This window comes from Acanthopagrus latus, chromosome 20 (assembly GCF_904848185.1).
Source record: "Acanthopagrus latus isolate v.2019 chromosome 20, fAcaLat1.1, whole genome shotgun sequence".
Taxonomy (NCBI): domain Eukaryota; kingdom Metazoa; phylum Chordata; class Actinopteri; order Spariformes; family Sparidae; genus Acanthopagrus; species Acanthopagrus latus.
The window spans coordinates 19,738,390-19,763,778 of NC_051058.1; the positions used below are offsets into that span (position 1 = coordinate 19,738,390).

Below are 25,389 nucleotides of genomic sequence, written 5' to 3' on the forward strand. Positions count from 1 at the left end.
TGGGTGGAGTAAAGTAGAGCGCAGTAACAACGTGAGAGTGTTTCAGCTTAACCGCAAAGTCTTTATGACTCAAGTCTTTAATGCGCTCGCCATGAATGTGCTTTAGAATAAAATCATAATAAAGAAGAGGAGGCCTTGGCACGTTGTGAGATCAGACAAGAGGCCGAGCTCTCTCTGACAGTCTCTCTAACACAGATCCACAGTCGAGCAGCTGGAGGTGGAATGTAACCGAGTACATTTACTCAACTATCATCAAGTACAAATTCAAGGTTCTTTAACTCACATTGAGGGGCAAAAAGTAAACTTTTACTCAACTATATTTGGCTGTGCAGTAAATGTTATGTTTACCATCAGTTAAAATGGCCACTGAAGGATTGAAGAAACTTGAATATCGCTTGTATGACACCATTAATTTCTGATAATATTTTTCCTGACTAATATGGTTCAACATCATGGATTCCAAAATGTGCACGTTATGATAATGGTCGATTTTCATATGTATATCTTGAAAATGTATTCCACCACTGCGACCCTGTGCACCGGACAACCACGCTACAAACATGCGATGATGTTTTATACCACCAGCAGCTTCACTCCTCCTCCAGTTTGGTGCACATGTTGCTAGCTAGCCGTAGCTAATGTCTACAAAGCCGGTGTATCACTGCAGATGGATAAAATAACTGCAGTCCTTCTCTGCGGTTGCCAAATATTTTTAAACCCCTGCACCGCTCCATACAGATGTGTTTTCATGGCTCTTAGCACTCGGTGTACACTCATACTTTGTGTCTCTTGAGGGCCGAGATGAATCAGCGCTTCTTTGAGCTTATTTTCAGGTTTCCATCGCTGACCACAGCTATTTATTGCCGTTATGGGACTTGAAAACTCTGATGCGCGATGCAGGAAGTGAACTGTGAATTTTTAGAACTTTCCCCTCAACTAAAAAAACAGTTGAAAACATCCAAAACAGTGGTTTAAAAGTGACATGAAACAGTGAAGTTGTGGGCCGGGCTGCTAACCAGTGAGCTGAAACTACAAGTCCGTAAAGCCGACGAGCTGCAGATAATCTTCTGTACGTTTATCGCTGCTAGCGAGCACTTAAACATAGTCAGGTAACACTTTTGTTGGTGTAGATTGGTGAATGGCTGCCATATTGGTTCTTAGGTACAAATGGGCATTTTTTCCGCTCCTGAGCTCAAACTGACGTCTTCAAATCGCTTCTTTTGTCAAACCAGCATCATTTACTGTCATGAATCAAAGACAAAATCAAGTAGCTAGAACCAGCAAATGTTTGACATGTTTGGTTAAAAAATTCATGAGACAATTAAATAATTATGTGGCAATTATTTTTATTTTCAATTAACCATTATAATATTGTACCATTGTATGTTTTTTGTATACTGACCATGATTTCATTTATAAAAGCTATAAAAGGGGGAAAAAATTAGGTGAGTGATTATTTTCATAGGCTGTGCGTAAGACGTCAAACATCTCTTTTCTGCTAAACTTGAGTAAATGTACCTTCCACAACTGCCTCGATCATAACAAAGACACTCCTGTGTGCATGCAGACGTATCATTTCTCCTCTCAGCCTCAAGAAGTTAATTCTCTCCTCTACAATAACTCCATATCATTTCTGGTGAGTTGGCCCACAGGTGCATGAGTAACCAGCGCGTGTACGGCAGCTGATATGTTAATCACACTCTGATTTCCATTTGTGTCTGGTTCGGGCTCTTGTTCCATTTCACAGTACTTAAAAAAACATGAGCTCTGACAGCCTACACTGCTTGAGTGGCATGATGAATGAGCTGGGTAGTTAGCTGACCACGCTACAGCGCAGCCAGCCGGCCGTGGCCTCCCTCCTCTGCCCCGAAGTCTCCGGGCTAGGCTGTCAAAAGTGATAAATGGCACCTGTGATGTCACCTCCCTCCCTCCTTTCTTTTTTTTTTTTTTTTTTTTGCCGTGCAGCCACAGAGGGGACGTGTGCACAAGAGTCAAGGCGCACTGAGAGCAGTTTGATTTACGGGTACTGAGGGAGTTACACAACAGCTAGTTGATTTGATGCATACTGGAATGGATGCCTTCCTGACACCCAGCATTGCCTTGTGAGTCAGCGATTGCCTACTGAGCTATTTTCATCTGCTCCCTTCCTCCACGCTGCTATTTTCCTTGTGTTTTAAGAGAGAGGGGGATAAAGCCTCAGCCAATCTACGGCGCTTTTTCCTCGCTGGTCTAACAGGATGATCCAAAAGCACTCCCACGCGCTCAGGCACGCGCACAAACACACGTCTGTGCACATGCTGCCAAAGACAAAACACACGGAGAGAAAAATGCACGTGTGGACAAAAAAAAGCCTGTGTGATCAAACGTTCGAAACAGACGGACCGAGCCGGTCACCTGCCAGCTGCCTGAACACTGGTGTTTACACTGGGAGGATATTAAGGCCCTGTGATGTGGACGGCACTGACATAATGCTGTCGGCTCCGGTGCAGCTTTCCCTGTTGCTCTAATATCTTATCTGCATTCAATTTGTATTTTGTGCCACGAAAACAACAGGAAGAGGTGCTGCTGGGAAGACAAACAGAATTATGGAAATACATCATGAGCTGGGATTAAAAAAAATATCACTTAAAACTAGAAACAGTCCATCCAGCCAACGACTTCACTGGTTTGGTTCACTCTCACCGCCCTCATGGAGTTTTCAACCGCAGCAGGCAGCAAACCGGACACGTCAGATGTGTTTGGTACACAGAATCAACCGAGAAGTCGATCTTAGAGAGCGTTCAAATGCAAATTTCTGTCATCATCATCCAGTCAAATCACAACCCATGAAATGACATAACAGGAGAGCGCCATCCGCAGAGCCGGTTGACGTCAGTCGAGACTCGCTATTTCTATTTCTTACTTTTTTCATTGTATTGTTTTGTTTAGTTTTTTGTATTATTATTGTTTATTACAATACCACTGTCCTTGCTGGCTGCTATGATGAAAAAATGTTCTTGTTTGAGGGATAAATAAAGGACATTCTGATTCTGAGAGAAGAGTTTCAAGTGTGAAAAGACTTCATTGTCGCTTTTTGCTCTCCTGTAACTGTAGATGCTATAGCAGCCACGCTAACGTATTGTGGAGCCGCCATTGTTTTTTTTCAAATGACCATGGTCATAGCTGCCGGAAGTTCCTCAAAGGACGCTGGTTCGGTCACGTGCACGTAGCCTGAGGTTAGCAGGATTAATCATGTGATCTCACAAAAATCTAGCTGCTTAGCAATGTAAGCAAGCAAAAAAAAAAAGCCCTAAAACACAATTTAGATTACCTGCTCAGTATCAAACACCAGACAGACGCAGTTAGCAAACTAGCTGGTAGACCTTTGTGGAGAATCTAGAAGCTAACGAACCAGACGCTCCCCTCAGGAGTCGGTGGAGAACAAAAACAGAGCTATAAGAGATGGATAGTTTTCTTCGGAGTTGGTGGAGACCAAAGTAGAGCAGAAAGGAGAGTCGGTGTTGGCTTTGCATTCATCTAGTTTGGCAAATCAGTCGCTCCGTGTCTGCTGAATGTGTGAAGTAGGCTGTTATTTATTGTTCACCGCAACAATTTTACAAGGTGAGAATAAGGGATTTCTGTGCTCACACCTCAATCCGCTGCCTCCACAATGGCCCCGAAGAATATTCAGTCGTTGCACCACGACTGTTTTTTTTTTTTTTTCCAACACGTTTGTAACTGTTGAGTCATGAGTCCTTTTGGAAGGCACTAATAAACAACCTATTTTCTCATTTCGAGGAGTTGGCACGCAGGTGGGATGTTGACTTAAAAAGCCTTCATTCAGTCTGAGGTTGTAAAAAGAGTTGTGATTACTAAACACTTCATCATCGTTGTCTGCGCTCAGCGTCAGCAGAGCATCGCCACGGCGGCTTTGTGTTTCTATGTAGATGCAAACTTTATAGGGAAAATGCATAATAACAGAATTTGTTCTCATCTCGTTGTATATAAGTGGCCACATTTCCATAAAAAAAAATCCTCTTGAAGCAGCACCGCCCGCCTACATTCAGGCTCGAGGACATAATTATCCATAGAACAAAAATCTGATAAAATTGCCAAGTGGATATCATAATCCGATATCATATTGAGCACCTATTCAGAGGCTATATATCCCTACTTGGAGCGAGATAACGCTGTGGTATATATTCTAATGTCCGTGGAAATATATCTGCTATCGACCAGCTCACGCGCTCTGTGGTGGCCTCTGATAGACGACCGAACGTGGCCTCAGACCGGAGGACGAGGACACAGGAACATCCATTTTGTCTGCGCTCCTCTCATTGGCAGTGCAGAAATGAGGCATTTATCTCACACACACACACACACACACACACACACACACACACACACACACACACACACACGGCTCATACTAAGCTTCCCCTCTCCTATCCCTTTCTCGCTCTCTGCTCCTCTACCCAAAAATATCCAGCTTCATCCAACCCCTCCTCCCTCCTCCTCCCTCCTCCGTCCTCCCTCCTTCCCAATCACACGCTATCCACTCTATCTCCTGGATCTCTGGGCTCATTTGCTGAGGCTCTCGGGGGCCGCGCTGCACCGTAGAAGCACAAGCGGACGCGTTCGCTCCCGACCAGCTCCCTGCTTCATTACGGCCATTACCACAGGAAGTCATACATTACTTGTGGCCCACATGGCATACTTTGTTCCACCGAGACCACCACTCTTTTCCTCTGTCTCCTTCCCCTTTCTCTCCTGGGATAAAGCTCCACTCTCCTCCTCTACATCACCTTATACAGTACTGAGAGGGCCGAGCTCTGCTGTCGTCATCAGCGGACCTTGACATCTCGAGTGGGTGCCTCTCTCACGTAAGCTTTTGTGTTTGTTACCGTCACACAGCGGCGTTTTTTTTTACATGTAGGGTCTCATGTTTGAATAAAAGTCACAACATCCGCCTGAGGAGGTCGGACCTGATGACATTTTCCTTCCAACACGACTCGAGTCTGAATCGAAATGCTGTCACATTAATGTCATGGCTGCAGCAACACGAGGTTAAATAAAGAGCGCAATTAAATCTGCTCATTCTCAACGTTTTCTCAACAAAAACCAATGCAGCTTAATGAATTAAAAGGGAGTATGGTTGCCTCTGGTGATGGTTCGGCAGAGAAAAGAAAGTCACTGACTCTGACGCGTCTCGTCTTGTTGTCACGACCTTCACAATAAAGCCGCCCATTAGATATATTGCATTTTTTTGTGTGAAATGGTACCTCTGCTCCTCTTCCCCTGGAGGTTTATGTTTATTACTTTTTTATGACGTTAGTGGAGACGGTGGCACATGTCAGCTGTAGGTTTTTCTCCCCCAAAACTGAAAGAACAAACATCAGCCTCTCTGTAATTTAGCCGCTACAATAATACTTTTTAATCATATCCCCGTCTCCTCGCCCTGCTCGATCCTGCTTAACATGTGTCGACGTATCCCTTAACTTCTCATGAGGTCAAAATCTTTACTTTTAAATACGTCAGCTCATTCCAAAACTTCGTATCAACTGTCTAATTTTCAGTACAATAGATGTAAATGTGCAATATGTCAGATTTGAGACAAAACTGTTAGAAAATGACCAAATATTTTAAACAAAATGTGAAGAAGAACAGTTTTGACATAACATTATTGAAGTTAGCATGCTAACCAGCTAACCCTAGCCTGCTCTGAGCTCCCAGTCTGGACCGCTAGCTGCACTGCTAACTGAGCTGACTAACTAACAGCAGACAGTTGGCAGCATTTAGCGGTTACATGACATTTCAGTCGCATTAAAGAAAGGTGTTTTTAGACAAGCAGAACTTATTCCATGCTTGGCAGCGTGCTAACTACATTTGCTAAGTTAAAATGGTTTTAACATCGTAAAGATTCAGCTGCGTAGCCTCCGTATCTTAGCACTGACTTTAGCATTTAGCAAAGTACAGTAAATAGGGAGAGATAAGTCAGAGTCAGGGGATGACTGGAGCTTTCTCTCTGCAGACCGAGGTTTTTGTTCTGTTCGTGATCAATGTGAACATTTCATTTATGTAATGGCAGTAAGTTAATACACATAAATGACTTAACTGATGTCCTGTGCGTAAGGTGAGTGACGTCACGTCACGTTACGTGGCCAAAACTAACCCATCAGTTCTGTTGTGATTCGTTCTGGCTCGGACGCTGTCTGCTGGTTTAAATCAGGCAGCAGAGTTTCTTCTTCTTGAATTCTTTATCTTGTGACTGATGACATTCATGAGAATCGTTAGGCAGTGAGTCATACATGCAGCCAAGGAGGTGACTATTCAGCTGAAAAACAAGAGTATAAATCCATTACTGATGCCGTGAGACATTTATTATTTTCCCACACAGTGCCACGGCTCACACACTCTGCGCTAAACATCTGAATATCCATAATGATTCTTCTGCCACGTTTAAATGGGCCCACTGTAAAACATTTAAATAAGAGACTCGTGCTTGAAGACAAAAATGGAAATTAGCGATGGTTAGATGAAGCTTTAAATGTAAAGATTCCATTTTAAATTTACCTGAGTGTGACAGAATTTTATTCATAGCTAGTTTGTGGTTCCTTCGTCGATGTGTGTTTTCTTTTTCCTCATGTACACAGAAAATGAGGACTTTTGTATCACAAATATATGGCGGTGATGTCCCCTATAGTGGCTATTGTCTGTTTCTTAAAACTACTGACTTAAAGGGACAGTTCACCCAATATCACAAATACTATACATCTAGATGGTTTAACTTTGTTTTGTAGATATCAGTTTCACATCTCTGCTATTTTCTTTCTATCCGACTGCCATGATGCCGTATATTTAACTTTACACAAGAAGTTTCCTACTGCAAACACTCGATGCATCCTCGATTTGACGTTCATGCGGCCGGAACTGTTCCCAAGTCTCTGCAGGGTATTTCCGCTCTGAGCCTAAAAGAACAAGCCTCATCCACTTACAAACATAACCCGATCTAATCCCAGAGCCGCTGCTCTCTGAGAACACTGCAAATCGTATTTTCCGCGATCCTTTGAGAATTGAAGCAACAGATAATTGTTCTCTCGATGGGAGTTGTGTTTGTGTCTGCCGGTTCGCTAATCGAGGGATTGTGGCGGACTATAACGGTGCAAATCTCCTTCTTACAGATGTTAATATTGATACTGGTTCCCCGCTTTTGTGGCTTGATCCTTTCTCTGGTTACACAAGAGAGAATAAAAGCCCTGTATATAATCATGAGCCGTTTCTTTCTTCCACATAAAGCCTGTGTATGTACACGCCTCTGTCTGTGTACGTCTCTGTTGTATCCCGGGGCATAAATATATGAGAGCAGTAGGAACCGTGCCAGCTGGGTCAAGGCTGGGTTTTTTTTTTTTTCTGGCGATAACAGAACCAGGATCAAAGAGGACGCCGAGTCCCTGCAGTGTGTGATGTTAATGTTGGATCTTGTACGAGGGAGATGCAACTGCTTTCCTCTCCATCGCCCCTCTTCCTTCCCCCAGCTGTTAATGTATTTCACAGTGTTCGTCTCCCTCTGAACATTGGCCTCTCTGTACCTTTTCTCTCACATCCTCTCCCTCTCTCTCTCTCTCGTCTCGCTCTTTATTTCCCCCACCCCCCTCCCTCCGTCTGTCTGGCGGCGTTAAACAGTCCAGCTCCTCTCAATGCCGCCCTGCGATCCCCACAGGCTGGACGTTTGGCACCTCTGACTCAGACAGTGTGTCGGTGAATGGAGAGTCCGGGGCTAGAGAGGTGGCGTGCCTCTGTGCCCTCGCGCTCATCCAGCCAAGAGATCCCATAATGCCTCGCTTCGCGCCGTTGCACCTGTGTCCTCTGCAGAAGTCTCCCGTTTTTTAATTTTTAAATTTTTTTTTATTTCCACGCCTTCCACGAAGGCCGGAGCCGAACGGTGCGACACACGCTGAGAACCAATTAACATGGCGGCAGGTGCTGCTTGATTGTGTGCGAGTTGAGTGAGTGTGCGTCCAGGTGGACACGTGCACGTCAGTGTGGATGCGTCTGTGAGTGCGTGTCAGGACAAGGACATCACTGCAGCCAGAGAGAGACGGGCAGCAGTGAATTAATGATGCACCAAAGTAGTATCAGCAAAATTATTTAAAACATCAAGTAAAAGCACAAATTCTGCAGTAAAATTGTCCCAGTCAGTGTTTTACTATCATATCTGATGTTTTCTTGAAAATCTGAATCAGCGTATTTGGTGAGATGTGGGTTTCACTCAAGAGCGAGGTCATGGAAACTTCCCCCCCGAGAGCCAGAATAAATGTTGACAACATGCGTTCCTGCACACCACTGATATGTCACAACTTCATTATTATCAAGAGGCAACACTGTGTTTTTGTCTGCTTAGGTTTAGGCACAAAAAACACTTGGTCAGGTTCAGGAAAAGATGATTTTGTGTTAAAATACCTGCTAGAAATTGTCCTGACGTCTCCTTAAAGAAGATATCCAGCAGCGTCACGCATACAAATGTCTGTCTCTTGGTAGACTTCTGTCATTGTGACTGTTGGCTTCAGATCACATCACATTGTTTTTATTTTCTTATTGTTATAAAAGCCCTTCAGAGGGACGGCTGCTGCACATCAGCATCTGCTATAAACACGGCGATACTTGCATCGGACAGCTGTTTCAGTTTGTCTAAACACGCGGTTGTCTCCATCACTTCTACACTTTTTTTCCCATCATCAGTGTATTCTTAAGATTTTTCACAGACGGGTTTGTTCATAGTCTTCACTTTTTTCCTAACAACATGGGGACGATCAATTTTTTATGGCTGCTGACAGGGTTTTCTGATTCATGGCGTCATAAAAAAGATCAAAAAATTCCCTTTTGACTCTCTATGTCAACAAAGTGAAACGTTAGTGTTGTACATAAATGTAAATGGGTGCATATTTCATCATATAGTGATCATTTGCATATGTTTTAACATAACATTTCAGGAAACAGTTTTTTATGGTCTACTAGTTAAAAACCTGAACATATCAGCACCTTCTGTCTCCTCCAGAGCCAAAACCAACCACCACAAACATCCTAAAAAACAACCTCAGTTTTATAAGCTGTAAGATCCAAGTCACAAAAACCTTTATGTTTGTCACAACCGTCGTTTAAGCCATCATCAGCAATCATGAGACAATATTCTCGGTGGCTTTCTGTCACAGCTAAACATTTTCCTGCCGTAGAGAACACAGCCGGACTGTCCATCATGCCCGGTGACGGACAGTTGCGTCTCCTCGGGGTAATGTCGTGGGTAAACGACTCGGATAGCTGCCAGATCTGGGTCAAACGGTAATAACAACATTTGTTTCAGCCCACGTGAAGCAGCAAAAGGGAGACAGGTGTCTTATACAGTACAGTAACGCAATGGATGTACTCATATAGAGGCAAGGGAAGAACGACTTGTTGAAAATATGGTATCTTTTAATTTGTCTCAATGTTTGAGAGCATCAGATTTGTTTTTAACTCTACAAGATGTTTTTTGTTGTTGTTAAATCTGGGCTGTGTGAACGGCAAATTTAAGTTCAGATGAGAGAAAACGGTTCGTGAGCACATCCACCGAGCCGCATCTCCATTTCTGATAACATTAACTCCAACCTGATGTGATAAACCAACCATCTGGTGATCCAGACTGGAGATAAATATATATAAAAGAAATAAAATACGGAGTCAGGTGTGTCGAGAAATCGCCATTCTCACCTGCCTGCGTGTGAAGTATACAGAGTAACCACCTCCAGTGCTCGAATTAGCAAAGGCCACCAACACATTCAATTAGTTTGACTGAGAACCAATTATTTATTCATTAATGCAACTTTCTGAAAAAAAAAAAATGTAGGTGCAGTTTATGCAAGTGGAAAATAATCTGTGAGAGGAGGAACAAAATGTGTTCAGACTCTAAAATTCAAACCTACACTACATCACAACCTACATTATAACATGTCAATTTATGCACATTAATTAGAATTAATGTTTCGTACTATGATTCAGTCGTTTGTACGATGAGGGGGCCATGGCCAGGATTTTAGAAACAGGTTAATTAAAAAATATTCATTATGCAAACACGCGACGGCTCAGAGAATCAAACCTCAAAACATTTTATATCTGCAGCACCCAGTACTGCTGCACATATATACTGATTTAAGCTGTTTTCGTACGTTGTTGCAGTTTATTTGTGATGTGTTTTCTTTAAACAACCTGCTAAAAACAGGTGATTAATTTCTTTCCCATTGCAGGAAGATGAGTTTAACTTCGACACAAACGCACGAGAAAACAAAGCATCGTGGAAGCCAGCGACACTGTTGACGGATGTTTCTTTTGTATCTCTTACTTCTCTCTGAAAGATGTTTGGAGTATTGCTAGAAGAGAGATGGATGGAAAATGTGCCCAGAGCCTTAACTAAGCGGTGGAAAAAAAAGAGTGAAAAATCAGCGCGTCCACGTGGGTGTGAGCGTTTCCATCCCTGCCAATCGTAGCGGCAGCTGACGAACAACCACTGAGTCATTTGACGCCGGGGGTGAACGCTGATCGTACCCTTTCCCACTGAGGACAAAATGCCAGATGTTCCTGGTTGTTTTTTTTTTTGTTTGTTATTTTTTTTGCCTGGTGTGAAATGTGTAAGTCTAACGAAACCTTCAGGAATCAGCCTGTAAAATGATGTGAACTGCTGATTGTAAACCTGCATGTGGATGACACAGACACAGCTCCATCAGACGCGTTGCAAGTGTTTCCCTTTTACCATTTTTCCAATCAGATGGTTTTTTTATGGCACCAATGGCTGCCTGAGGGCCGCTGTGGCAAAATAAACCTAATTAAAAAGAAAATTAATTAAATCTATTTAATCAAATTACACTTAGTCCTGGTTAATTGAAGAATACAGTCATAAAATGCATATTGCAATGGCTACACAGCAGTATTCCTTTGTGTTTTTTCTCTGTGACTGCTCCGTTTCAAGCAGAATAAGAGGTTAACAGCAGCAGCTCTGCGTCTGTTCTCCGTTAAATGAAGCTGTTGTTGCTGTGAGACGTTCAGGTTCCCCAGAAGACACCATGTACTGTACACATGTATACTGTACACACACACACACGCACACACACACACACACACACACACAGCACCGGCCAAACGCCACGTGCCACTACTGTCCATAACCACAATATACACTCACACCCACACACTCACATATGTGCGCACACACACACACACACACACACACTATACAAAGCACTTATACAGGCTGTCAGTACAGGAGAAAAACAGCACCTCTAACAAATGCCGTGCTGTGCCATGCCATACCGCGCCATGAATCATCACTCGGGGAATCGGCCGCGTAGGCAGGCCGGCGGGCAGGGTGCCGTGTGTGTGTGTGTGTGTGTGTGTGTGTGTGTGTGTGTGTGTGTGTGTGAGTAAGGCAGCTGCCATCCGGGAGATTGATGGCAGGGGCAGGATGGAGACAATGAGCTGTGTTGCTGTATTTTTTTCTCCCCCCTCTCTGTTTTCTGTCGGCTCCATCGCTCTTTTCCCTCCTTCTCCTTCGCCCTCCACTCATCTTTCTCTCCAGGGGAGTCGTATCGAGCCGTCAATTCCTTCCCTTCGTTTGTTCCCCCGCCCCGCCACAAACCGCCGCCACTTCCTCCCCCTCTTCCCCTCCTCTGTTGCTCTTTCTCGCTGTCATTCATCGCTGTCTTGGTATTCAGCTCAAAGTTCATCACAGCCCCCCTGAGCGGAGGAGGGGGAAAAAAAAAAACTCCATCTTGACTTTGAATGAGAACTTTCCCCACAAAGGACATTAATCTCCTCATTAATACTACGACCAATCCAATAGCTGGATTCCCTCGCTCTGAAATCTGAGTCAAAGTCGAGTTAATCTGCAGCCCCGAGGCAACGACCAGAGAGGAAAAGAGGCGGAAAGGACAAGATAAGAATTACTTTATTTTTTTCCTCTGGTTGCAATTAAAGCCCACCCTCCTTTAACCAACTACACTTAGCCTCCCTAATTAACCACGACCACATGCAGTCACCGCCACGTGTGTTGTGCATGTAACACACACACACACTCAGGCTGACAGGGTGAGTGAGTTGGATGACTCACGAGCACTGGTGTGTTTTCCAGTGAAACAAAGCCTGTAATTTGGGTCTCAGCTGTTACGAAGCGCATTAAGGAAAAGAGTGCGAGGCTTTCTCTCAATGCACAGTTGTCACAACCAGCAGGACGGAGTGAAAGATGGCTGCTCGGGATGGATGAGACGCACAATGGGAGAAAGAAAAGCGGGAGAGCTGTGGATGCACAAATCGATATTTGCATAATAACATTGGATCGGATGACTAACGTGAAAGGTGTCAATCATAACATAAAACCCGTGAATCAGATTCTCAGCGTGTTTCACCCCATTGTTTGGGTGTTTTTAATCCGCAATTTCTGCTTTAGTTAACTTAATGTCCAACTGCAGCTCCGGCTGTTTTTAGACGGGGAAAAAGCTTTAATACATCCACTGGACACGCCCTGCCTAGTCGTGCATGGATACCCGACCCCGACCCGTCAGGACATGAAGGTAACGGCTAGTTTAACAGTAGCACACGTAGGAAAGAGTCACTAAGTTGCCGTTGATCAAGCTACTGGTCGTGCCAGATCTGTTTGCCTTTCGAACTGGACAAAAAAATACACTGAAGCATCAAACATTTGGATCTTGTGTTCAGTGGGAAAGTGTTGAATCTGCACAGGTATTTATTGACTCCAGCTCCAATCATTTACGCCCCCTTTGCCGTTGCAATAATATGCGTCAAACTCAAGGATGTTGGTGCATAGATGGTTCCATTCATCCTCCTTCTCGCAGCGCTCGATCATCCGCATGATGTCCAAGTTGAAAGAGCGACAGAATGAAAAAGATAAAGTAATAAAGTAACCAAGGTAACATTTCCATCGTCCTGCGAGATGTCTCACTCCTCATCACGACCGTCAACAGCTTTGAAAAACAATTATTTGTCTAATTCAGAATCAATTCTGGATGCAGTCTGATTTGTAAAGCTGTGAAATCTTCTAGGTTGATTGGAACAACTTCAGCCTTTTTGATACCAGGATAATTCTATTTTTTTTTTCTTCTTTACAAGGTTGCAAAGTCTCACTTTCAATCATTAATAAAACAACTTTGCCATGAGAAATTCACTGGCTCTGGCTTCTCATGTCAAGATTTCATTTGCTTCGCTTTTTCTTTTCTCTGTTTTTTATCCTTGAAAACTGAATAACTTTTGGTTTCGGATGGTTGGTCCAGCAAAGTGAGGAATCTGACGACGTTCCCTTGAGTTCTGGGAATATTTTTTACTTTTTCTTATATAGTCATTTCATCGATTTTACTGCCTCCCTAATTCAGAGCCGAAGCTTTCACATATCACGGTAGCCTGCCGTGCACTTAGGCTTCGGTGGAGTACAAAGGCAGGCTGCAATCCTCCTCGGGACGTGATGAGTCTTCTGGTTTATTTATCAACAGTTTGTAATTATTATACACTACACCGCGCGCTGTGTGTTTGTGGTTCAGTGGTGCCGCAGTTGTCGACCGAGTTTTCATAACCCGCTGCGAGGGAGGATCAGGTGGTGGAGGAAGATGCTGTAATGCAAAACGATGCGGCACGCTATGATTTCACCACCTTGACGTGGAAAGCAGCATCAGTCAGATCCCATCACACACACACACACACACACACACACACACACACACACACACACACACACTCTCGCCTCATGGTGAATTCGTACATTAATGCCAGCTCGAGACCTTGACAGCAGGAGCAGCTCAAATCATTCCAGCGCCAGTGGCCCTGACTCGTACTTGCCTCTCACTTTTGTCTTGTTCCCCCCTCCCCGCTTCACAGAACATCACATCCTCCTCCGATGTGTCTGTTCTGCTGTCATGCACTGACTAAAAGACAGACTGATAGTCAGAAACACACACACACACACACACATTTTTACACACAAATAGCCCCCCCCCAAAAAAAAACAACAACAACAACAAAAAAAAAACGGTCCACATAAGACGCATGAAATGAGAAATAATGCGTATAGAGCACGCACAAACACAGCTGCTGCGGTATCAAACACATTAATCCTGTATTTATTTATTTTTAGATTTCAATTCCATCCTGAATCAAAGCAAACTAATTACTCTCCAAGTGGATTTTTTTTTTCTTGAAACAAGAGATGCATAAAAATGTACGAAACAAAAGCATATGTCACAGGAATACTAATCCAGTCGCCAGAACATTTCTGCAAAGCACGGATTATGTTTGAACTTTACATTTCTTTATGTTGCGACTTTTGCATTCCTTTTGATAAAGTTTTCTATTTTGCGTTGTGACAAAGATGATCCTGTTCTCATCACAAAGACCATACAGGACCTTATTACAGTGTAGTAGTTATTACAGGTGCAAAGGAGGAAGTGAGGTGAAGTAGCTGTTGGTGTCCAGTGTAACAATAAGTCCCTCTAACTTCCTAACTTAGTGAAGTTACGTAACGTACATAGCTCACTGTTAGTTACTTTCCCATCATTTCCTGTTTTATTTTGTAGATTATATCCTCATGTGTCCTCTTCCTGTCTTTGTCTTTTCACATCCTTTTTTGTAAGCCTGTTTTCGTCCTGCATTTCTTTGTCTCTTCCTCGTATGTTCCCTGCGTTCCTGATTGTTTCCCCATGACTTTATGGTTCACCCTCCGTTTTATCATCCCTGTTTAGTTTTCACTGGCTCCTTCTGTTCGCCTGCCTTTTGTGGCTTGCATTTATGCTTTTGAACTTTGGATATCAGCTTTTCATTAAAGCTTGTTTTGGTTCTTTTACCTTCCTGCCTCTGAGGGTCTTAAGTTGATCCCTTTTTGCAAAAACATGACAGTATGAACTTACAAAGAGAAAAGACAGACTTCGAAACATACCTGCATGCAGTAAAGAGGCGGGAAAAGACAAAGGCAGGAAGTGCAAAGTAACACATTACACACAAGGATAAAATCTACAAAATAAAACTAAAATAACAATCATCTAACACATACAGTTGTGTTGTTGTTGACACATTCAGTCGTGTCTGGAAATCTTCCCCCTTCTAATCAAAAATATCTGTTTTCTGGCACAAACATGGCTGCAAATTGTTCCAAGGTCTCCTTAAAATACAAAGTTGTGTCAAGTTTATAAATATTGTAAGACAGTCTTGAATTCCTGATTGTAATATGGAAATCAGGTCATAAACATGAAATGTCCTTGTGATATGACATGCATTGTAGAAATGTCAGTGCAGTGCGTAGCCTATGACGTGCACGAGTGTGTAGGTATCAGCGGTTTGAACTGCCAACATTTCATTCAGTTCATTTTTATCCGTTCCCCACACAAAAACGCAAAGCATCACATGGATTTATGCAGGACGGGAGCTTATAAAACGACAGCTGGGTTACATAAAAAGATCTTTATCCCAAATCTAAATCATATAAAGCATTCAAATCCAATCATATCCCGGGAAAATTAACCAAACAAGCTGCAAAAAAAAACCCCCTCTATTATTTCAAGAAATAAAGATCTTTGAGAACCTGCTTAATAAGAGAGAAAATGGAACCAAGTGTTTAATTGGCTCCCTGCACTGATGTGACAATCTGAGGCTGCTGATTAATTAATAGTGCATGATGCTGCTGCTGCTGCTGCTGCTGGTAGGATGAGTCTAGAGACGAGATGATGTGTGAGGGGGGAAAAGAGAGCGTCGGCTTGGATCAGAAAGAATATATGATAAACATGTGCAGTGCATTGTGGGAGCGGAGCGTGTGCGTACGCTTATGATGCGAGCACGTGTGTGACATCGTCCACACGCAACGGATATACCTCCGCTCATCAAGGTGCCACTGATTTGAAAAACAATAGTGTGTGTGTGTGTGTGTGTGTGTGTGTGTGTGTGTGCGCTCCAGTTGCAAGTGTTAGTGCATTACTTTAATGAAAGTCGGCGTCCTTGGCAGAGGACACAACTGCTTAGATACACACACACACACACACACACACAAACACACACACGCACACATTAAACCAACCCTCCCCCTCGCTGCCCTGTGATGCTCATCTTCTCACACAGACTGAAGTGTTAAGAAAGGGGAGAGTGTGCACGCCTGTGTGTGTGTGTGTGTGTGTGTGTGTGTGTGTGTGTGTGTGTGTGTGTGTGTGTGTGTGTGTGTGTGTGTGTGTGTGTGTGTATGTGTCTCAGGGTGATCAAAAGACAGCGAGTCTGTGGAGGAAGGAGGAAGGGCCATAGGCCTCCAACAACTCCACCGAAGTCAGGGGGGAGGATCCTCCTGGGTGAATGTCACATTAGAGACACAGCGGTGAGACTGAGAGCCATTAGGACACAACACACACACACACACACACACACACACACACACACACACACACGCACACACAGACACACACACACACACACACACACACACACACACACACACACACACACACACACACACACATTGATATCAATACTACTGCTGATGATGTATGAGTATCAGGGCCGATGCCAGAATTATAGCTTTGTGTTGGTTAATTAGAGAGATGAAAACGTTGATTTAACGTCCTTCTGTAAACCCACATTTTCTGTTCAACAACATCAGCTCTCACATGCAACTGCACACGATCTCAGTGAATGAACAGTCTAAAGGTGGTAAAATAATATACGATATACGAAATCACAAAAAAAATCTTGGCAAAATCGTCCAAAAAAATGTAACTCGGCTGTGTTGTGTGAAGCCAATTATCCATTTTCAAGGCAAAAAAATATGTTTTTTATTATTATTTTCACTATTTGTGTACATTTACTTTTACATTTTGGTGTTTTACTGTTAAAAAATGGCAATCGAGACTCAGTTTAAGACTCAAAATGTAATCTGTGCAGTAACTGATTATTCAAGTTCAGTTAATTCAGTAAGTAGTGGAGTGAAAAGTACAATATTTGCCTCCATCATGTAGTGGAGTGGAAGTCTTTCAGTACTTGATTAAATCACTCCATCACTCCTGCCTGTGTGACTTGCAGAACAGTGACTTTGTTCCACCTTTGCAAAAAAAAAAATGTTGGAGAAAACTTTTTAATTCCACTCGTACTCCCTCCATGCGTTTGTGTTTTCAGCCACTCAGGCAGTTTTTAGCACAAAAAATGTATTTTTCATGAGGCAAACCAAAGACATGGAGTGTCTCCGCTCATGAGCAGTGAACTCATCCCAGAGAATCTGCCGAGAGTGGAACCAGAATGAAAATAAGACTTTCAGCCTTGTGATCTTGAGTACGGCGGCTCTGAAGGGTCAAAACGCAACAACTTTCGGAAAATGTACAAAAAAATATAATCGTGTCATTGTGTTTTCCTAAAACATCATTGTGTTTTGTGAAACGTTGTTTCTTCTGAAATGTTGTTGTGCTTTGTATAATGTTATGTTTTGTCATGTCATTGTGTTTACTGAAATGTTGGTGTGTTTTGTGAAGCGTTGCGTTTTGTTAAACCTTGTGTTTTGTGTGTTTTGTGAAGTGTTGCTGTGAAATTTAGTGTTTGGTGAAATGTTTGTTTTATGAAATGGCATGGTTTTTTTTTTTTAGACTTAGGTTTTGTAAAATATAATTGCGTGTTTTGAACTGTTGTTTTGTGAAACGTTACTGTGTTTTGACTCTCGGGGGCCACCGTACTTTCAGAGACGCTTCAGCTTCTCTGCAAGTGAGCAGGGCACGTCTCTGTCCCAAATAAATAAGAAATAGAATAAATCTAACCCCGATAAATGAAACAGTTTACAGAAATGGGGCGTCTCTCACTACTCACTCACTCTCACACACTCACACACACACACACACACTCAGCAGTTGATGAAAGAGGTATGCATCCACCAGGACTCCTTTACTACATTCCTACATTCGTATGTGGCTGCTGGCAGAGTGATAGAAACAGACAATCAGAAGATGGAGAGAGGATTTCACAGTAACTAGGTGATCTGAGGGGTTCGGGTGGGGGGACATGCAACACTTGTGGAGGACAAAGCAAACAACTGCAGCAGATTACAGCCCACCGCGGGCTGAGGAGGTCTGCGGGCCAGGTAGAGGCGTTCAACAGCCAATTACCAAGCGAACGCAGACAACGGGCAGACAACAGACTCGTCAGGGCACCGAACCCATATGTTCCGCTTCACGTGTCTCTGCACAGCTCTCACATGCCGTACAGACGGGAGGGCCACGCTCAAGCCCTCAACTGCAGAAACACCACTCATCCTCACGCAGATAAAAAAAAAAAAAAAAAGGCTTGCAGCTCGCTCTTTGTCCGTATTCAGCGAGCTCCTTGCACACATGTAACACCTCTCTGTCTTTGATCGTCTGGCGTGAAACAAAAGCTTCCCAGGGAGGTGTTGAAAAAAAAAGAAAAAGGTCTCTGACGGCGACATCAAGCACGCGATAAAAAGAAATTATGAGACACTTATTAACATTTTATGTGTGTACTACTCTTTGTCTTCAGCTCAGATTTGGCTCCGTTCTAACAGGCAGAATCTTACCCTCGATACGGATCGCACTGGAAGACTGAGACACTGTTTTTCAGGACTGTTGCATAAGATGTTTCCGTCCCAGCAGTATGGAGATGGATCCTCCTGACTGATCGATTGGGTCGCATTGATTTGCACTATAGGAACGAAGAATTAATTGTCTCCGTCCTTTGTGTACGGTTCATCTGGTTATTGGCGTTCAGTAGCACGGACAGCAGCCCACGCAGGCAAACAAGCACTACCAGTGCTTTACTACAGGAAACACAATGTGCTCGTACACATTCTTGGACCCTGAATAGATGTGATACTGATTCAGTCAGAAGGAGGAATCTATTAGTCTGGATGCATGGACGGAGCCGCTCACCGAGGGATCTCAGGCATGAAGCCGCCTCAGTTTTTAGGATGATTGGAGGGACGCTGTCACGACATTACTGCGGATGTTTGGTCAAGCTTGACTGTTCTGCTCGGTCTGTCGTACCTGTTCTCTGAGAAGCCGACCGAGGAACTTAATTGTGTTTATTCTCTACCTTTCTTTCCATGGAAGACGAGGCACACAATAACACAATGTAATATAAAGACAGAGATAGTTGACAAACATCACTGTAAATGTGCCCGAGTTAGCTGAGTGGTTTTGCCCCTGGGCAGGAAGTCAAATCAGCAATTAAAATAACAAAGAACGAGCCAACTTGTAAAAAGATGTACATTGCATCTTAATTTATGACTATGAATATAACCCTGGGCCACATACATAATCCACAGTATATTAACATGTTTAGGTTATTGCGTGTAACATTTTACAACACCACAAACACACAACAGGGATGTTTTTGTGTGATTTTGACGGTTTTAGCGATGTTCACCGGCCCAAAACAAAGACATGCTGGCAGCATTTTTTCAGGCTTATACAGTAACGACTGAAAACATCAGTATCACATTGTCGGCTTCAGTAAAAACAAGTATGTCATGTAAGTATTTACCCGTTATTCTACACACCAGTAACTCCAGTTGTAGCTGTTATACTTCCTCCTCTTCCTGTCTCTGCTGTTGGACTTTTACTCCACTACATAGTTTTAGTTTTAGATTTTAAATCATCTTATTTTTTTTTGGTAAGCAGATAAAACAAAAAAAAAGCCCTGATTAAAAAAAGAAGCTGAATATAAGATCTTATAATCAGTCGACCCACAGAACGCAGTACACACACGCAAGTAAATATATGTATAATTTACTTTTATGAAGCTTACATCTGCAGAGATCCCTGCTGTGTGATTTTTTTTTTCTTCTTCTTTCACACTGCTACATTTTCACGTTAATATTGAATTAGCGGATGATTGGGGGGAATTTGCAAAGCGTGCATGTACTTCATGTTTGCATCGCTGCTCTCAACAGTCAGCTGGAGTGTGTGTGTGTGTGTGTGTGTGTGTGTGTCATGTCGCCTACACATGTTCGAGCACAAACACTGACTGGTCCTCATGTTTGGGACCATAGCTCAACTAGTGGCCAAGACTTGCACAGGATGCCTTTAAATACTGATTTAGTTTGCGTGTATATCCTCAGAATTTGACAAGGGTTAAATAAAGAGAATATTCCTTTTGATGTACCAAAGTAGACCTTATTCTGAATGTGACCTTTTCCAATTAAGACACAGGATGCTATGATTAAGGTTTCAGAGGCATTCTTTGGTTAAGTATACAGAATATCTGTCTTGGTGGGAGGTTTTACTGCTGTTTGCAACACCGTCACGATGCCTGCTCACACTCGGCTCTGTGCTTTGTCACGGCCGCGTTGTAAACAATCCAATTCGCCGACAGTTTGCCAGTCCGGGACAGAGATAGATGAAACGGCGACCTTTTCAAGAAGATTGCTGAAGGAATGACAGAGGGTGGCTGTGTTTGCACAGCTGAGCGGGTCCTTCACAAGTGGAAAATGTCATTTTGATGCAAAATGGCACACTCCGCTCCAGTTGCTCCGCCTTTTCCCGTATCTTGACGTGATAAACGACACGGTAGGGCGCGTAAATCAGAGCACGCACTGCTGCACTGAAACAGGAACGAGAGTGGAGTGTTTATTCCACGTTAACAGTTCTGGATATTGTCCTTTTAAGAGTCGACGCAGTAATTAAACCTGATATTAATTTCCTCCAGAGCTGCACTGGCAGGCTAACGAGCAGTTTTTCTAGCTGCTTGTCTGTTAGCAACCGAGCAAATCCTCTGTTGGCTGTCCCACAAAAACACACCATCAAAGAGCGCGAGGGTGTAAATACAAAGCAGCTGGTCCTCTCCTCTCAAAGTCACTGAAGTAAAGACCTACATAAGTCAAGCTCTCCTCAGCGCCGCACAATAAAATGATGCAGCACACCGAACACAAGCAGACACGCTGTGCTTCCTCTCAGTCCTGCTCCGTCGTCTACCTGTCACTCTCTCTGATGCTGGCTGTATTTCTGCTACATATTTATTGGAAATCTATGCTCCGTGCCCGGGCGCCGCTGCAAACACAGATTATCTGGCAGATGGAATCATCCTCTGCATCCTCCGAGTCAATTTGATGACATTTTGTTTGTAACAACTGATTCCAGACAGGAGCTGCTTTTGTTCTGAGAGACGTGACGGCGTCGACAATAACTCGGGCCTGATATTTGGCTGTATTTCATTTCCATGAAAGTGGAGGAATAATGTCACAGCAGCAGCAGCGGCGGTGGCGGCGGCAGCGGCAGCGGTATTGAAATAGCAAACATTTCCTGAAATGTCAACAAGACATTTTCTTACACAAAACACTGGTGGGGCATTCTCTGAGCGTGAGTAGATATTTTTAGGCGCACCAGAGGGAGTTTAGGCAGTCCAGTAACGAGTGACAAGCAAGTGGGTAACCTGGTTTCTGCGAGACACAAAAAGAACCGTGTGAATCCCCAGCGAGCAAAAAGACTCCAGGCCTTAAACGGACTTTCTCCCTCTTTCTGGAAACCAGGATGATTTTCACACACACGAGGAACTTTTTTAGTGTCTTTTTTCCCACTATTTTTACTATAAATCTCTGTTGGTACGTTGAGTAGCCCTGTGATGAACTGGTGACTTATTGAGGGTGTACCCCGCCGTCGCCCAGCCCGTCCTAACGACCCTGAATTGCATAAGCAGTCTCAGATAATGGACGCCCCTCGTCACACAGATCCTTTTTAGCGTACTGTGCATATTACTCTACATTATGCCTCCACGGTCGGCACGGCGCCTTGAGTGGGCAGAGAGAGTGAGTGGTCACATTACACTGCAGTTACATCACATTCCTTCAGTCTCCTAAGCAACCAGGTGTCCTCCAACAACAAAAGTATCACGGCCACGATGCTGTTATGTCACCCTCCAGTTGTTACGCAGTGTTCAAGGTTCCATATCAGGGAGAGAGCAGAAAGAAGAAAAAATAAAATAAAAACACATCTCCCCGTCGTCACAATCCCGCTACACTGCCGTGAGAAGACTCGGCGGCGTTTGGTGCAGTCAGCGGGGTTGCTCGCGAAGAAACAATGGAAGCAGCCGGGACGGGGCAGTGGGAGGTGTGAGTGTGTTGTTTCTGAGAGCAGCAGAGCAGAGTTTGGAGAGAGAGGTGAGGCTTGTTGTTTTGTTTTTGTTTTTTCCCTCTCTCTTCCCTGACAGAATATGGCAAAAGTGACTCATCTGAAGCCAGAACTCTGACAGAAAGGAGAGCCTTGATGCAGGTGGGCCGCCCATGGCTTCTTCAGAAGCAAGAGAAAAGAGAGAGAAGAGAGAATCAGCGGTCACTGCCTTGGCCCACATATGTTACACCATAGTTATATAAAAAAAAAAAAGAGAGAGAAATATATGGAGAGAAAAGAAGGTAAGGAGGTAGAGGGAGAAGTCAAAGCAGGTGAAGGTGTATTTGCGCAGCTAATTTGGAGGATTGATTCCGTACAAAGTCAATGTAAAGACGTACGACTGGAGGAACACACACACACATGACCTCAGTGCTCAGTACTCTGCAACTTAGTAAGAAATACTTTGCAGCACAAACTTTAGTGAGACAGAGCTCAAGAACAAACGCTTCCCCCTGCGACTGAAGGGAGTTTTGTACAGTTGTTTACAACCATCACCGAGAAAATGACAAACTGAACCCAGAGCTGCTATTACTGACTACCTGCTCAGTGTGAGAACTAAGAAAAACACGATGCGTCAGAACTCAGAGAGGATTAGGATTAGTGGGGAAGACCGTGCTCACGCTGCTTGAGGCATTTGAATATCATTTTTATGTTGGTAACTTGTATCTGTGTTCTACTTGTTCAACAAAATGTTTATTAATACACAAAATGTCACAAGTTTTATCTGCCCTCATGTACAGGGGCCGATTGTAACAGTGCTCACAGGGCAGAAACATCCAAACGACCACTTAGAAAAGACGTCCAGATGAGAGAGGTAGAATTTAAGTTTTCTTTTTCCCTCCTCAACATTCACTGTGATGTCTGAGTCGCGTCTTCACAGGGTCCAAAACTAAGGATTCAAACTCTTGGCCTCAGCCTCTGTAGCCAGTTTGCCAGGTGAGCTATTTATCACCTTAAGATTCCCTGTTTTGGTCGTCCAACCTTCATCAAGTAGACTAATGTTCCGACCTTAGACGTTTTTAGGTATTTAATAAAACTGATGAGAAGCTCTCCTGGTAAAGTGCACCCTCGTGCAGGACGCTGTGATTGAGACTAGAGGTCTGAATCCACTGTGCAGTTTTCGCAGTGAGGAGTAAAACTTGGCCGTCATAAAAACTTCAAATTTTGATCCACAAGAAGTTCCTCAGACATCTCTAACTGCAGCTTAAAAGATGTTTAAAATGACATTGTGCTGTAAAAACTTTGTACATCAATAGTGGACGTTAAAAAGGAGTCTTAAAAAGACTATGAAAGTCCTCCGGCTACTTTTTTGTGGCCGTCAAAGATATTGAAAAGACAACCTTGGATACGTTTCTGCTCAGACAATATATGATGGCGATTGTACCAACAAACGTAATATCATCATATCAACAGCAAGGACCACAATTAACATCCAAGAATATAGATATAGTTAAAACCAATTAACAGTGAATCATAGTTCAGTAGCTGCATGTACAAATAAAATGTTTTTCAATCTGAGTTTCGATCCTACTGGCTGCTAAGACATGTAAGAGTCTGATGAAAGAACGGGGGGAACATGAGGTGTGTGTTTCAACCTTGTTGTCTCCTGAAGGTGACGGAGGAGGATCCTTCAGAGACGTTCCTGGAATTACCAAAGCTTTGGTTTTGGCACAGAATTATCCTCCGCTTGGCATCTGTCACTGTGCCATAAACCTGATGAGTGAAATCTGGCTGCCGCTGGACGAACATTACCTCCGTGCAACAGGGAGCTGCCTGTCTGTCAGCAGCTGGACGGGAGACTGACACTTCCTCAGCAACACTTCTTTTTTATCAAGCATTTAAAAAAAATAACAAAAAAAAACCAGTCCTCTCCTCTCATGCGTCTGAGCCTGAGGACATATTTTGCTTAATTGGATTTCGGTACTCGCTGTATCACAAAATGATTAACACTTAGTCAACGGTCGTGACTGGTTAGCATCTTTTGGAAATGGTCTTTATCTCGTGTCTGCGCCCAGAAGCGGCGACTGCTTCCAAAGAAATTCAAATTTCACAAACACACAAACCTGCTGCTCTGACTTACGAAACGAGCCATCTGACACAGTCTTACATTGCAAACCTTTGACTAATTCACAAGCCTGGCCTAAATGGAAGAAGTCTGAACTTATGATACAGAGACGGGCGGGAGGCAGAGAATCGCTCCCTCTTACTTCTCTCAGTCTCCATTTCTTTACCCCTCGCGACCCTTAAAAGCTGTCTATGAATATTCCATCAGCCAGCAGGGCCTCTGCTCTCCCTCCTCATTTAGTGAGTCAGTCTGTAAGTAGCTTACATAAACCTTCGTATTTATGTGTATGAACATAATCATGGGATGAGTGTGTAGATTTGCAGGGAGAGGGGAGACCCAGGGGCAGGAAACATTGGAGGTGGCGGCGATGAAGACGACATCGGAGGGAAATGGAATTGGTTTTGCATAAATTAGCTCGCTGCAAATTGTGTCAGCGCTGTTCCCAGGCAGGACACTTCCCCTTTTCTGTGTGTGTGTGTGTGTGTGTGTTGGGTCTAATGTATGCCGCCCACCAGTGATGATGATTCTACAGAGTGAGATAAATGACCTCATATCCTCGCGTCTCAGCCCTATAGTGGGGAAACCACGGCATCATCAAGCTTCGGAAGTGAACAAAGCAAGTTATTAATGCAACTCCACGCTGCGATATTTACTGTGAAATCAACTGTAAATCATGTTACCTCTGCTGCGATGGCACAGGCAGGATGCACTTACATGCCATGGAATGAATATCATATTTGGGCAGTGTGTAAACAAGTCTTAAAAAGTGCTGGGTTTGAATATTTCATGAAGCATACACAGTATAAATAGTTACTCTTTAAGTGTGTTTGGATCATTAACACTATCTTTATTCTCTCACCAGCAGGCCTGTGCGCTTTGTTTGGATCTGTTTTATCTCACATTTAATTCAATAGCGATTCATCAAAGGTTTATTCATTTATGCTCAACGTGCCGCCTCCCGTGACACCGGAGAGAACGACGATTAGCGCCGTCGATGAAGCTGTCAGAGAGTCTAATCCAGACTGCACGGCCGACCGGAGACAGACGACCCTCCAGCACGGCCTGTTGTCTCGATGCAGCCCATGTACAGTTAACTGTCGGCTGAGAGAAGGAAATAAAGCAACCCTTCGCACAAAGCAGCTCTTAAACTCGTGGAGCTGGAAGCAACTTCCAAGGTTTCACCGG

At 43.6% G+C, this 25,389-nt stretch overlaps 1 protein-coding gene across 3 annotated transcripts in view; it reads right to left on the minus strand.

Annotated features, from left to right (window-relative positions):
- tbkbp1 (TBK1 binding protein 1) overlaps window positions 1–25,389 on the minus strand; it is a 67,929-nt gene that overhangs the window by 36,816 nt on the left and 5,724 nt on the right. The gene's annotated exons all lie outside the window — the stretch shown is intronic.